Consider the following 15,814-nt stretch of genomic DNA (forward strand, 5'->3'; position numbering starts at 1 on the left):
ATGTGGAAAGTTAAAACGTTATAGTGTGGATATAGCTTTACACATTCACTGACTTGCAGTTGGGGTTGCTTGCGCCATCTTATAGCTCTCATCGACTCCCCCTCGTTTTCGGTTGTTTAGATATCGGGACAAACGTAACGGCTCCGCACGCCATTACATGTTTACTAAGCGTTGCTTTGATGTGATTATCAAAATATTATACAGGAAATCAGTCACAACTTTTTGATTTTGTAACGAACTATCAATGTACTTAGATAGATTGAAATAACGTACACATTTGTTAAAATTAGAATTTCTCAAAGATATTTCCTGTTAATTTTGCGTTTGCTTGTTTAAATCGGATTACGTTATCCTTAGTACTGTGAGAAATAAAATTGTTTACAGTGACTTAAACAACAAACGGCATCAGTCAGGATTTATGGTGAAAAGCGCTATGAATCATACAAAGTTTGAGGGCAGAACTATTTAACGAGTGAAATAATAGATTGCGTCTTTACGATGTAGTTTGTTAATATACATGCTCACATATAAGTAAATTAGTGTTACGTGATTAATAAAATCTGATATTTCATAAGTTTTCTAGAAACTAGAATTCGTTTTTACAATTTACAAAATACTGAATAAAATCCTATATATAGTTACGCTCATCAGACGTAATTATCGCGTAACACTGTATGCTATATAATTTTTATTACTGTTTGCTAACCTGTTCCTCCTAGCGTTGCTGCCGATTCCATGGTGCTAAATAATATTTTGACTACAATTTGGTGTTGGGTAAGCCATTTTACTGTGCATCATCGGTGAGTTAAATATCTGAAATGTATGATTCTGTGTGTTAGTTTATTTGTATAATTCTTGGGTGAATGATTATGTATTTGACCAATTTCTTCCCATATACATGACCATTATCTAACCATTTGTATGCCCATTATCTTCTATTATGTCGTCTGTTATGAATGATTAATGTCATAAGGTAGATTCATGGTCTTTCCTTTTTGTTGGTGTCACCTTTATAAGCACTGCAAATTGAAATCCATTTTTATTGTTCAATACATCACACGACCAAATGTATGTGGCTTTGTCAAGATCAAGAGTTGTAAGTCAATTGAGAGAGTAGGCCTATATTAAATCAATCAACAGCAAGGAAGTTTGTTGTATCATCGGAGACAATTAAAGCGCAATTTAGTTTTTTAAGAGGTTCTTCATCAAAAACATTTTTTGTAATTATTTTTATATCAATTTTATATATAAGAAATGATTTTGATTTCCAATATATAAAATTTTAATTTAATTTTTTTATAAATAATTCGTTTATATTGAATTAAGGTGTTGGTTATATTCATACATTTTAACGGGTGCCTTAGGCGTCTTACAGCTAACTAAAATTACGTAAGAAATTTGTTATTAAATTAAAATTTAATGAAATGTTTTTTGAAGTTCCACTTTTTTGGCGTGTTATAAAAAAAAGATGACAGTGAACTTCAATGATGCGCGCGCAGCCTGCAATTAATAATTGATAAGATGAAAAAAAGCTATTTAAAAATAAAAAAATATATGTACTTTAAATTGCATAACTATTTCAGGGAATAATATTGAATGCTGGTTCATATACTTAAAAAAATATATATATTGATGGTAAATATTAGAAATAGAAATTGTGATTATAAATTTTGTCAAGTTTATTTTAAAATTAATTTATATATGTGAGTTTATGTTCCCGTAAATATTATTTATTTGCATTACAAATTATAAATTATTATATTATTATTTTAATTCAGTGTGTTATTTGATTTGCATTAATAATTAAAATTTATCTCTATTATTGAGTTAAATTTAATTATAAATTTTATCCTCAAACTTATAATAATAATTAATGCTCCTTATTTAATTAATTTTTTTAACTGATTAAATTTTAAATTAACAACCGTATTGATAACATCACTACAGTCCTTTTTATTAAATTATTTATGTTAATTATTTGCATGCAGAATTAGAGTTAGTTTTCTATTACTTTTTTATTCGGATAGTAAAAGCCATGAAGCATGGAATGGTATACCCACAAGAAAGGACAGTGGTGTATCCAGAAGGAGGAGCAGAGGTGGACTATTGCACAGTAGCAGTCACTCACTGACTTATCATACACAGTAAATTAGAGTAAACAATTAGAATATCGCTTGATTTTCATTAATAATTTAAATTTATCGCAATTATTTTACGTAATTTCATAATTATTTTTATACACATGTTTATATTAATAATATATATAGTTACACTCACCCCTGACTCACTGACTCTGCAACGCCAAAGAGATATGTATACCTTGTAAAGAAGCGTATCGTGAAGCACAAATGTTAGTCAATTCCATAAAGATGTTTATAGAATATAAAATGGAAGTTTAACAATAGATTATCACTTGAAACAGCACAACTCATTCCACAAGACGCAATTATTATCTTTCAAATAATAAGTAATACAACAAAATTAGACATATAGTTTCCAAGATACTGTAGGGCTTCCAATGATACAGGTTGTTCCTTCCTGAGTTGCGCCTCACTCTGACAACAAATATAAAGATGCAAACAACATCTATCACTATCATAACAATTTAAATTTAAAAAAATTGCTCTTCTTAGTATATAGGCCATAGTTAATAATGATCACAAGCTTAACATGTAGACTTAAATCGTTACTGGCCCATGATTGCATCCGTTTAGTTACACTACTCACACGTTACAAACAACAATAATCTCTATGTGACATTTTAAAATAATTGGAACGATGTTTTGAGACTGTAAGGTGATTTTAGAAGTATTTTTTATGCTGATGTCAAAAATTATTTTACTTTTCCTATATCACGTAAGTTTTATACATTCAATTTTGAATATTTTTTTTAAGGGGTAGTTAGACACCCCTGGCCTGATCATGCTTTTTCGGATGCTAAATGGCACATAACTTCTTTAATACTTTGTTTATAAGGACGATTGTGGCACATAACTTAGATAATAATGTAAATGAATTATTAAAATGAAACCATTAAAAAATGTTACGCTGCAAGAGAGAAGATTGCTTATAACTTAAAATTGTAAGGTTTTCACCTATTTTCTCTCTTGTATAGGAATGTTTTTTAATGGTTACACTTTTAATTATCCATTTACATTATTGCGGAAATTATGTGTTACAATATTTATTATTAACTAAGTATTAAAGAATTTTTGGGCTATTTATCATCCCAAAACGTTTGTTCGGACCAGGGGTAAATAAAACCCCTTAAGTAAGAGAAATGTTTTGACAGTGAACATTTTATTTGAGTTTCATTTAAATGTTGCGTATTTTATAACCTAGTATGAAATTTTAATGCACTTGCATTACAGTGGACAATAGTATAATAAGTATATTATACTCACTTTAAAATGCCATGACTGTTACGAAAGCACAACGGTATCTGACAACTTAATTCATCGTCTCCGCTGATTTCACTTCAAGATCTGTATGACGTGGGTTGAAACTTCTCTTCCCCAATTGTCTTACTTCAGCAGTGCCATCTCTTTTAAGCATGAAGAAGTAGTCCGCCATCATCTGTGTAACCCACCTTCCCTGGTATCTCTTTTCCATGTCATTTATGTCCTGGTGAAAACGTTCTCCTTGTTCTTCACTGACATCGCCGAGATTCGCAGGAAAAAAATTCAGTATATGAATGTAATAAGTGAAGTTTTACACTCATTTTACCATTCTTTTATACTCTGGATGTTTTTTTTTCTATCTAAAATAATGGCCACAACTTCTTTAAAAGAAACCCAGGCTTTTTTTTCTACATGATTTATTGTATTTTCGAAAATACTGTCTTTTATTAATTTTCTGATCTACGGTCCCACAAAGACACATTCTTTTAGTTTAGCATAAGATATTTTCGGAAATTTTGTTACCAAATACTGGAAGTAGTCACTTTCTTTTGGAAGTACTTTAGTGAACTGCTTCATTAATCCGAGTTTAAAGTGAAGAGGAGGTAATAGTACCTTGCTTTGTTGTACATTTGTGGTACATTTATTATGTTCTGTGAACCGGGTTGAAGAGTTTTGTTTTTGGAACAGTGTGTCTGCTTCCAGTGTTTGTCTTTGGCTCTGCTGTCCCAACACAAATAAAACACGGCATTTTTGTGTAGCCAAATTGTAGATCAAGTAGCATACCAACAACTTTTAAATAACAGCAGATTGTCGAAGAATTTTTTTTCATAGTTTACTCATTTCAGCAGAACTTTGAGATTTTCATATGTTTCCTTGAGGTGCACTGAATGCACAATGGGTAATAAACCAAAGAAATTTCCATTATGTAAAGTTACACCTTTGAGAATAATTTCGGACGAGTATATAAATAACCTCCACTGACTTGGATTGTAAGTGACGTTAAATAAATTAAATAAACCCCCAATATCCCAACAACAAACTGGAAAGTCTTCTTCTTTACATAAATAATTTTATTAATGCGTTTTCTCAAGTCCTATACTAAGAGAACGAAACTCCAGATAGTATGAGATATTTTTGCTTTCAATCTTGATCCAAGCTATTGAGCAGCATACTTTGTCAGATCTAAGTCACGAGTTAAATAGTTAGGTTCATTTTGAGGAAGTAATTTCGCTCAGAATATTCCTCGGACTTGTAATCATCAGCATGATCACATTCATTTTCTGAACTGCTCTCCTGTAGCACAGTTTCGAGAACGGGAGGTGGAACTGGGATAGGAAGAAAATCGCAATGTATAACTGGTCGTATGGCCGAAGGAATTATCGTATAGTATATGTCCTTAGTTTTTGCGTTATGACCTTGAACGTTAACCATGCATAAATTTCAGTCGTTAATATGATTTTATGGCTCCCTCCAAACCATTGTAATTGCAAAGGGCATTGATTGCGGTGGGCATTTTTTTTGTCTTTATCACAAAGCTATAAGCCGAAGTAAACATATAATAGATATTTCTCACAAAAATATTGATGTTTTGTCTTTGCTTAGCAGTTACATAACTATCCACAAATATAACAGAACCCGTTTGGATTATTTCAACACTTACAGAAACTCATTTCTCAAAAATAACCTCTCACTACAGCATGTATCAATGAATAATAGTTTTCCTCCTAAAGCCAGCTGGGTTAAAACAAGTGTTGCCAACTACTCCCTCCTACCAAAATAAAATTTTCCCTTCGCAATGCAAATTCCCTTTTTTGTAATTTACGTTAAAATAAAAAATGAGTTTCCTCAATTTGCAAAAAAAAACTGTAAGTGATAGGGAGAAACGGATTTCAGATCTGGAATAAGCGCAAAAAAAAATACTCTAGGAACACCTAAGATCAGATAATCATAGAAAATTATGTTGCATAGGGTAATTTTTGGGAGAGTAAGATATTTGAGCGATTGCAATAAATGCTCTGTTTATTTTACTGGTTACTCTCTTGATTTGATAATTAAACGTAGTCTGAAAACCAATTGATCTACCAGCCGTAATCGGCAGTCATCAAGAAGGGGCTCACAGCAAAGTTAACTCCGCCCCTAGCTCAGGCGTATAACCATCGTCGTTAACTCGCCTGATGGGTTGCAGTCGTTGCACTGCTGCACGGTATGACGTCACTCCGGGGAAGTCCAGAACCACCTGGTTGCGCAACTCGCGGCCGATGCACTCGTCTGGCATCGCCTCCAGCGAGTCTAGTCTCTCGCGATGCAGAGGTGCGTGCTCCGCCTCACGTCCTCTACGTAACGTAGTGATGAAGTTCGGCGGGCGATGGCGGGTGGCTCGCGGGCCACGAGCAGCATCCCCTCGTCGACTCGCTAGTGTTCGCAGCCGGCCAGGCCCACTATTTACACTCTCCCAGCGAGTTCTTCGATTCACGGTCGATTGTGCTAAAACGTTATTTTATAGTCTTGCTAGAGGACAGAGTCATTGACCTAAATACCAGCTCGATCGCGTCATGCCTGACCGGACGTCAATGTACGTAGTCAGAATTTGAATTTTAGTCAGAAGAGAAACCGTAAAGGAAAATAACCCCGTTACACGCTTATGTGGCAGGGATGTCGATTCATCTCAAGTGCAAGCATGACAGGTTATGGTCTTTGACTCGGTACTCCAGTGGCTTGGACCCAATTGCAATCATGAGACTTTCGTCTCTGTAAGTCTCTCCGCATAACCGTGTGACGTTCATTTATACTTTGCCTTTACCACCTCCCCCCCCCCTCCCCCCGCAAGTGATGAAATGAAATATCCCAAAGTCCTTGTCAGATTGTCGTATGAAGAATACATTCACATTTTACAAGTGCTTTTCTCTCTTCTCTTCCATGGGCGACTATCGTTTATTATGGACTATGACAACGCATTTACCTTGATCAAAAAACTCACTCAATACATCATGGCTCTACGTTGACCTTACGAGTTAATGTAATTATACGTTTAAGGATGAAATGCAGCCTTATGTTCTATGCAAGCTTGTATGAGGCTGGGGATGGAGTGAACAGGTCGCAGGACAGGTGCCACTGGCATGTCAGCGCGCGTGGCAGACTCGCCCAGACGCCGGCTGAGCGCGCGGCTGTACCGCGCGATGCCCGGGAGCGGCTGGAAGGGAGCTACCCACACGTCTGCCCCGCTCTGCCGATCTCCCTCGCGCGGGGGACGGCCAGGCGACACCGTATCCATCCAAAACGCTATAAACACTTATTTCTCCATCCCTCTAGCGGCGTCGCTTCCCTCTCCTATCGCGGCGGGGCTGCAGGAAAGTAAATAAAGGAACCATAGGAGGACGAAGAGGGGGAGGGGTGTAGTAAGTCTCGCTTCAAGGAGTCGCAACTGGAAGAAGGAGTGAGCCTTCCAGTTAAAAACAAAGAAGAAGCTTGTAGTAAAGGACGCCGGAGAGGTTGGCGCGTCGTAAAAGCGAAGCTCGTAATATATTTTTTCGTCACATAACTGTCGTATTGCTCTCCAGAGTGTCGTTCTGGAATATTACTTGATCGCAAGTCATCGTCCGACGGGCGGCAGGGATGATGTGAAGGAGGGGTGGGGGTTGTTGTTGTGTACGTGTGAGCTCGTGGAGGAAGATGGAAGAGGACTCCTGAAGAAGCAGAAGGGAGAGGGTTTGAAATCACTGCAGGGAACACCCCCTCCCCCGATCCCCAGTATCGCTCACCATTACCTGCCTCCGCCCATAACGTTTTATATCTACACCCAGCAGGATACGCCGCGAGGCCAGAGACGAGGAGTTACTCCCCCTGGAGCCTGGAGCCTGGAGCCTGGAGGCTGCAGGAAGGACCTCGCCGAGCTGTCTCGCGCGCACGAGTATCTGGTTGGCAACGCCAATGTTATCTCGTCAACACCAAGTAGACGGATAAGAGGTGAAAACGTTAACACTGGGCACCGTAGAAGTGGAAACATGAGTACGCCCCTTTCATGTCAAGAATCTTTCCAGAAGCTTCAACACTTGTTTTAAGAATATACTACTGATCAAACGGAGCCAACCCTGATGAAAAAAAAAGCTTGAATCAAGTTTCAATCGACAAGTCGTCCAACTTGAATCAAGCTTTGTATTGCAAAGGTATCATATTGTAGGAAGTTTGGTTCAAGATAACTAGTTGACTAGTAACAAGCTTGCAGCAAGCCAAAAGAAAATTAGTCACACCATGTACACATGCAAAGAACAAGTCATATTCAAGCCATCGGCAAGCGTGTAGAAAGTAGTTTTCCTCTACCTTAATGATCAAATTTAAGTTTGGATCAAGCTAAATGAAGCTTGATGTGTCATGTTTGCACAGCAAGCTTAAGTCAAGTCAATAATAAGATAGCGGTTAGCTTACATGCTATTAAGGATAATTGTTTTTAATATATGATATATTTTGCTTACGTCCAATAACATGGTATTATCATTATTAACATTAAGAAATCTTTAACATATAGTCTTTTGGTTGGCCTAGTTTCTACCTGATAAAAATTTCCATAGACTGTATAGAATTTTTTTTTCATAGTTAACTGCCAAAGTAGCAGTTATAATGATATTGTGCAATTTCAATACAAAGACTTAAATTATTTTCTGAACTAAAAATTTTTAGTTTTAAAGGCAATTATATTGGCTACTCAATGATATAGTATAAACATATTTCAGAAAAACTTGTATAGGTCTAATATTACGTATTTTTAAAATATCATACGGAAAAATTTTAATGCTCATTGTTTACACCCGGCTGTTTATTTCACATAGGTATTTATTACTTTTAAAAGATTCAATAACTTTGTTACATAATTGTCTACATTAATATATTTTTTGCGTTGTTCTATTAATCCGTTGGAAACTTGTAAAATGCTATTTATTTTTAAAAAATTAATAAAAGGACGTCCATTCCTCAGAAAAGGACGAACTTTCAACGAAAAGGATGCAAATTCCTATAAAAAAAAGTACGTGCACTTGGATACACATTCCTTAAAAAGGCCGCACATTCAACGTAAAGGACGTAAAATTTGAACGCACATTCAGTGAACAAGGCGTACATGTGTACGTTCAATTCCTCAAGTGCCCAGCCTACCTCTAATCTCATATAAAAAAATATACGTATTATTGAGACAAAATTAATTGCCTAATAAGATTTTTTAAAAACTTTTCCTGAACACTTATTATTGGAACGATTGTCATAAAGTAAGTTAGTAAGACAAAAATTAACTTTGAAAGGTATTCATTTTAAGATTACTGTTGGTACTGTTGGTACTGTTGGTAATGAATACGATTACCATTACTGTGCTACTAATTAATACTTCTGAAATACAATGATCTTATGCAAATGCCTTAACTTTGATCTAATTATTTTAGTTCAAGCTTACAATCCAGCCTTGGACACCTTTCCGCTTGCATCGTGTCGGTTTGCCTCGTGCCTGCGCAGTTTGATCACGTGCCAGGCTTGCACCGTAGTAGTGTCCAAATGGGGGTCCGAGGACTGACTTCTGGCTGTGGTGCCGGTGCCGGGGTTCCAGTTGTGGAGCCGGTGCTCTGTCAAGGCGGCCATATTGGATTACTTTGACCTTAACCTTTAAACTTGACATTGGATTCGCCATATTGGATCCGCCATTTTTAAATCATGCGCCCCGCATACTAATGCTGCACTTTTCGTTACGCACGCTATCTTGGATGTGTATGACATCATAGTTGCACTTTTGGTTTCTGTCGCCATCTTGGATTATATAACGTTGCAATTATCCTTACGGTCACCATATTGAATTTTTATAACATATCCACCATTTCGATCTGAGTTCAAAGCCATTTTTATCTATTCTGACATCATGTCCAACAATTTTTTTTTGTCTGCTGGAGGCCGCCATCTTGGATACCGACGTCTTTGTTTCCTCTGTTTATTCCTAGAGAGCACCAGCATCAGTCTGTCTCATCACATGAGGTCGATGTTCCATTACCTACCTGAGCTGATATGGTCCTTTTAGACATATTAAATTTAATTTTTTATGAAAATAAAAATGGGAAGCCTGTGATTCGAACCATCGCAGCTCTCTCCTCTAGGTTGGAAATCATACGCCTTTAACTGCTCGGCCATTGAGAAATTCACCATATTGAGAAATAAATAAGGTAGGTATGGCCTATATAAAATTATCACACATATTCGGACTTGTAATTATTTTAATTTGAAGTAGGGGAGACCGGGGTAAATTGAGACAGGGGCACGTTGGTACAGCTGGTGCTGAGCAGAAACGCGCATGCGCACAAGTGCCTCCTTGGTAGGGGAGACACATCCCGTGGAGCCTTCAGTCCGAGCGTACGCTTGGTGTTATGGGTGCAACAGTATAACAGTTATTCAAGAAAGTTGTTTTTTAAAGTGAAAAGTAAATTTTATGGTTGTTGTTTGAAGTTACATAACGTGCACGGATAAACACTTTTATTTCTGTCTTGATTCATATGTCGTTTAGCCTCTAAAAGGTAAGTTGATTCCATTATTGATAATTGTTTAGTGGGTACTCTCTTTCCATGTACCGGTGTTGAAATGAAATGGCGTCGTATGGGGCAAGTTGATACATTTGAAAAAGGGCAAATTGATACGGTGTATCAACTTGCCCCGCTTGTTTTTTTTCGAAATAAATTATAGTTTTTGTAACGTTTCCGTAATGTCACTACACTTGACGTTTCCGATTAAGCTTACTAGATATTTTTATATCGAAAAGATATAAATAACAGCTGTTATACTTTATAAATAAAGATGCTTTTGTTTCATTGTGTAAACAAATAAATAGCGACAGTTTCGTGTACAGCAGCTAAAGCTCATAGCTATCGTTCTAGCCTAAGAAAATATTAGTACTGTATGTCATCTGTAGAGTAAAGATAAAACTACGCGCATGTATGAGGAAACGCATCAGATGGCTCACTCAACACAGTTTCTGGAATTATATCAACATTTTTTGGCTAGTTAGTGTATGATTAGATATCTTTAGGTATTGCTTTTAATATATAGCCATGCCTACTCTCTTTCTAAAAAAAAACATCACGTACATATTTGCATCTGTAGGTATTTATACATAGTTTAGCTGGTGAATTGGGGAGGATCAGCTGACTTTGCAAAGATATTTAAGGTTTTTTTTACTTGCATAACATTATTTATTTTCAAGCAGTGTTTGTTATTGTCCGTTTACAGAATATGGTTCGGAGGTATGCCAGGAAACCCTGTCGGGGCGAAACACCACGAGCTACGTTTGAAAGGGCTTATGCAGACATTGAAACAGGGATGACATCACTAAGAGGAGCTGCAAAAAATATGGAATTGATAAAATGACACTGTCGAGATATTGCAAGAAAAAAGGACAGCAACCTGATGTTGAAGTGGGGTATGCTAAACACAGGCAGGTGTTAAGTAAAGATTTAGAACTACAGCTGAAAGAATATATTCTTCACTGCTCAAAAATATATTATGGGTTGACTCCTAGAGATGTGCGAGTATTGGCTTATGACTTAGCTTTGGCTAACAACGTCGCAATTCCTGAGACTTGGACTGCATCGAAACTTGCATCAGCAGAATGGTTCACCGGGTATATGAAGAGGCATCCTATACTTTCCATCAGATATCCTGAATCAACAAGTTTGAGCCGCGCCACTAGCTTCAACAAGCACAATGTAGGAATGTTTTTCACAAACTTAAGGGTTGTATTAGATAAATACTCTCTTTTCCCCAAGGACGTATGGAATTCTGATGAAACTGGTCTCCAGACTGTGCAGCGACCATCGAAAATTGTTGCAGAGAAAGGTATGCGCTAAGTGGGAAAGGCGACATCGGCTGAAAGGGGAACCACGGTTACCATGGCAGTTGCTGTAAATGCTGTTGGTAATTCAGTTCCGCCACTATTTATATTCCTCCGGGTCCATTTTAAAAACTATTTCATCAAAGGCGGACCTCCTGGTTGTGTGGGTACGGCATATCCGTCTGGCTGGATGACCGGGCCTTCATTTTTACTTTTCATCAAGCACTTCCATAGCCATGTCAAGTCGACCAAAGAGCAGCCTTGTCTACTTATACTAGACAATCATGAATCTCATTTGTTTTTACCTGTCTTGAAATTTTGCAAAGACAATGGCATAATTATTTTGTCTTTCCCGCCTCATACATCTCACCGTCTTCAGCCACTAGACAAGTCAGTTTTTGGACCGTTTAAGAGATATTATTTTTCTGGAGTTGACAACTGGATGACTAGCAACCCTGGGAAAACGTTAACAATATACGACATTCCTTCCATTGTCACATGTGCTCTATCCCATGCATTAACTCAAACAAATATACTATCAGGGTTTCAAAGCACTGGTATCATGCCTTACAATCCAGATATTTTTACAGATGCAGACTTTTTGCCATCGTCGGTGATAGATCGTCCTTTGAGAGAAGAAAGACCTACAGAAGTTGGGAACAACACATATATTCCTCCTGAATCTACATCTACCTCAACGAGGCCTGAATTAAGTGAAGAAAATGCTGAAACTGCACCATCCTCAAGCAGTGTTAACCAAGAATGCCTCGTACAGTGGTCAGTTCCGAGGTAGTACGTCCATATCCCAGAGCTGGTGAACGAAAACAGACCAGGCCTACAAACAGAAGACGAATGCCATCATCAATTCTTACAGACACTGCAGTGAAAGAGAAACTGGAAAATGAAGCACGGATAAAAGAAATAAAACTGCGAGAAAAAGAAATAAGAGCATCAGTGAGAAAAGAAAGCCTGATGAGAAAGCAAAATAAAAACCTTCATGACGAAAAAACAGGAAAAAGTTTAAAAAGGTCTAAAAAGGAATCCAAAGAAAACCAGAAAAAAATTCTGAGGCGCCGGGACGAGGAAGATGATAGTTCATCAAATACAGAATCAGAAGATGATGAAGATGCCCTATGTTTAATTTTCTTCAAACTATATCCATCATCCAAACAAGGCGAAAAATGGATTCAGTGCATTTCCTGCAAAAAATGGGCTCACCTTAAATATGTAGAAAGGACATTCTGGAATACACATGCATTAATTGCCAATCGGACACTTGTGTTTTGTCCGAAGACAGTGAAAGTTATTGAGTTAAAATAGTTAAATCACAGTGAAGTGATTAAATGTTTTGATTAATATTTTATTATCATTAATTATTTCTTAGTCAATATGTTTTTTCGAGAGCAACAAAAAATATGGTGAATAATTCGCAGCGCATTGCCAACATGTAAAATTTGTATTATTTATAAAAATTCAGAACAATACAATCATGAATCATAATTTGAATAGGTTGGCTGTGGTTGTATCAATATGCCCCAATGACAGTATCAACTTACCCCAGTGTGGGTCAAATTGAGACACTACGCATTTGCTAACTAAATGAATTTTTACTAAGTTTGTTATCATATTTCATAACTTGTAATATGCTAAATTTGTAAAGGAACAACTGCTTGTACATTGATATTTTTTTCTAATTTTCGTGTTCACAAAAAAAAATTATAAAAATTAAAAACAAAATAATGTATCAACTTACCCCGGTCTCCCCTAATAATAGCATCGCCAGTCCCAGGACAGAACCGCCATTTTGTTTTCAGTACTCGCTACCAGGAGCGCTAGTTAACACACGTCGCCTGCTAGAGGACGTCACCGTCATCTTGTTTTCAATAATTGTTACTAGGAGCGCTAGTGTCACATAGTACACATGCCATCTGCTAGACAGTGTTGTTCTTAGCCACTAAAATGTAGAATTTATTTATTATTACGGTGGCATCTGCCATCATGACATTTGGACACCATCTTGGAAATTCGTAATTATTTAGCTATAAATTTGGGAAGAATTACAAAGTTTATTTAAAAATCTGCAATTAATATAATATAATATAATATAATTAAACATTTCGATAAATATGGTCGAAAGTACTAAAAGAGGCTTAAGTTCCACATATACCAGTCTTTTATAAGACAATATGGCTGCCATCTTGGAAATTTGTATTATTTGACCTAAAAAATCGGAAAATTTTTTAAAATTTATCAAACAAATTATTTATTAAATTAATGTTTTATCAATAGATATCGGTATTTGGTTTGATTCTTGACCAGTGATAAGGATAACTAAAACTTAAAATAATATTTAAATATTGTTTCCCATTATCTTTCATGGAGATTCAACTAAAAATAAAAAAAACACTAGACAAGTTACCTGTCAGACGAATTGAATAGAATGTCGCGCTCTGCATAACATGGAAGTTTTTTTTTATTGAGCATGGAATACATTCCAAACAGTTCATGTACAATGATATACATATAAGCCAATTGTCTTCGAACCACGAGACCAGGTCATGGACAATCTCATATGTATAGACCAAACATTTCCGAACCTCAAGAACTTCTTCGTCGATAGCTAATATAACATATTTAAAGCAGTCAAGTTTAAGTCTACGAACTGTCAGACTTAAGTATCAAAAAAATAAAATTACAAGCATTTAGATTAACGGAACATGTTTTAATCTTAATAAAGGACAAAGAACCCCTAAAACTGTTTTAACAAGACCAAAGGTTATAAACCAAATAATATTCAGAGTACTACAGATATTGACTACAAACATGTAACGAAACCACACATTCAAAAAATAATACACAGTAGACACACTGAACACACACTACACACATTGGACACACAGTACACACAGTACACACACTGGACACACAGAACGCACACACATACACACACTGGACACAGTACGCACACACAGTACACACACTGGACCCTCATTACACACACAGTACACAAACTTGACACACACTACACACACTGGGCACACAGGACACACACTGGGCACACAGTACACACACTGGACACACAATGGACACACAGTACACACAGAACACGGAATTAACAAATAGTAAAAACACAAATTACACCCACTGGACGCGCAATACACATAGTACACACAGTGGACGCACAGTACACACAGTACACGCAACACACACTTAACACACCATGAACATACATTACACACATATACACAGGACATGCAATGAACACATACACGATATAATCAAGTCATGCAATGAACATGTAATGCGGACACTGAACTTGCAGTAGCAACCACTCAGGCTTTGTTAGAAATCATATTTCATGAAATAATAACAATTAATTTTTAAATAAAAAATAAAATTTATAATTTTTATTTATAATGCAGGTAAAACAATTCATTATAGTATGTAGGCTTTTTCCCTCAGTGCTTTGAGTATAAAGGCTACTTATTTTATGTGAGAATAGTTGCCTGAGCAATGAGAAGCACATAGAATCTTAACATGTCAACTAATATATTAGGATATTCCCATGATGCGTAATTAATCTCTTCTGCTGTCATCCTCCTTACATGTTTATTATAAAAAATTTAATATCACTATCGTCCCAGTGAACATAGTAAGCTTTATCAGAATATTTTACTTTATTACAACTTTTCCAATAATTTGGTCTCATGGCTTCATCACAGTCTTCGATCTGGCCTGCTTTTGGTGCTTCAGCACAGTTTTCGATCACGTCACCCCCTTCAGAGTCACTGTCGCCAACACCATATGAGTGAGCGTCTTCGCCTGAATTACTGTAAGAAATCGAAATAATTGACGTAGAAGCTTCCTTATCGTCTAAAATCTATCTTTTTAAGTGTCCATCATTATTCTAAAGTACGGAGGATCTACTTGCTATAGGTTTGAATGTTTTCACACTTTTCACGCATATGATAGGTACTGCCATTAGCATCATTCTTCTTTAAGCCGTCAGCATCCTTCAATTTAAGATCTTGGTTACGATCGGGAGAGCTATGAACTTCACGCTCAAGACAAGTAAAATTATTTACATCAAGCTGCACACTCTTCCCTAGTGTATTGCCTTTATCGATGTCCTCTATTCCGTAATTTAATTCGTATTAACAACTTGCTACACCGATTACAGCTTAACATTTTGCGTAGCAGGTTTTTAATACAATCATTCATCTCGTGACGTCTAGCATTCCTTCTCAGGTCAAAATAATTGCAGCAGTATCTACAGCGGCGTGCTTCCGATTCAGCTACAGACAACAAACCTGGATCTATGTTAGCTTCTGTGACTAATGATACATGCAAATGGAATTTTTTATTTATAAACAAATACTTAGAATTGTTTTTGAATAATCCATCAGTGAGAGTTAATTTTCTATGTTGAAATTCTCGTTTGCCTAATAGTTCTGCTTATTAACAGATGTCACCACATGTTGCATGGAGGTAAATATTATTTGTTTTTCATTTGTGATGCGGGATGTTCACTAACGTTCGCAAAAGAAGGAAGGGTTCGGTGGAC

Source organism: Bacillus rossius, chromosome 1 (assembly GCF_032445375.1).
Source record: "Bacillus rossius redtenbacheri isolate Brsri chromosome 1, Brsri_v3, whole genome shotgun sequence".
Classification (NCBI taxonomy): domain Eukaryota; kingdom Metazoa; phylum Arthropoda; class Insecta; order Phasmatodea; family Bacillidae; genus Bacillus; species Bacillus rossius.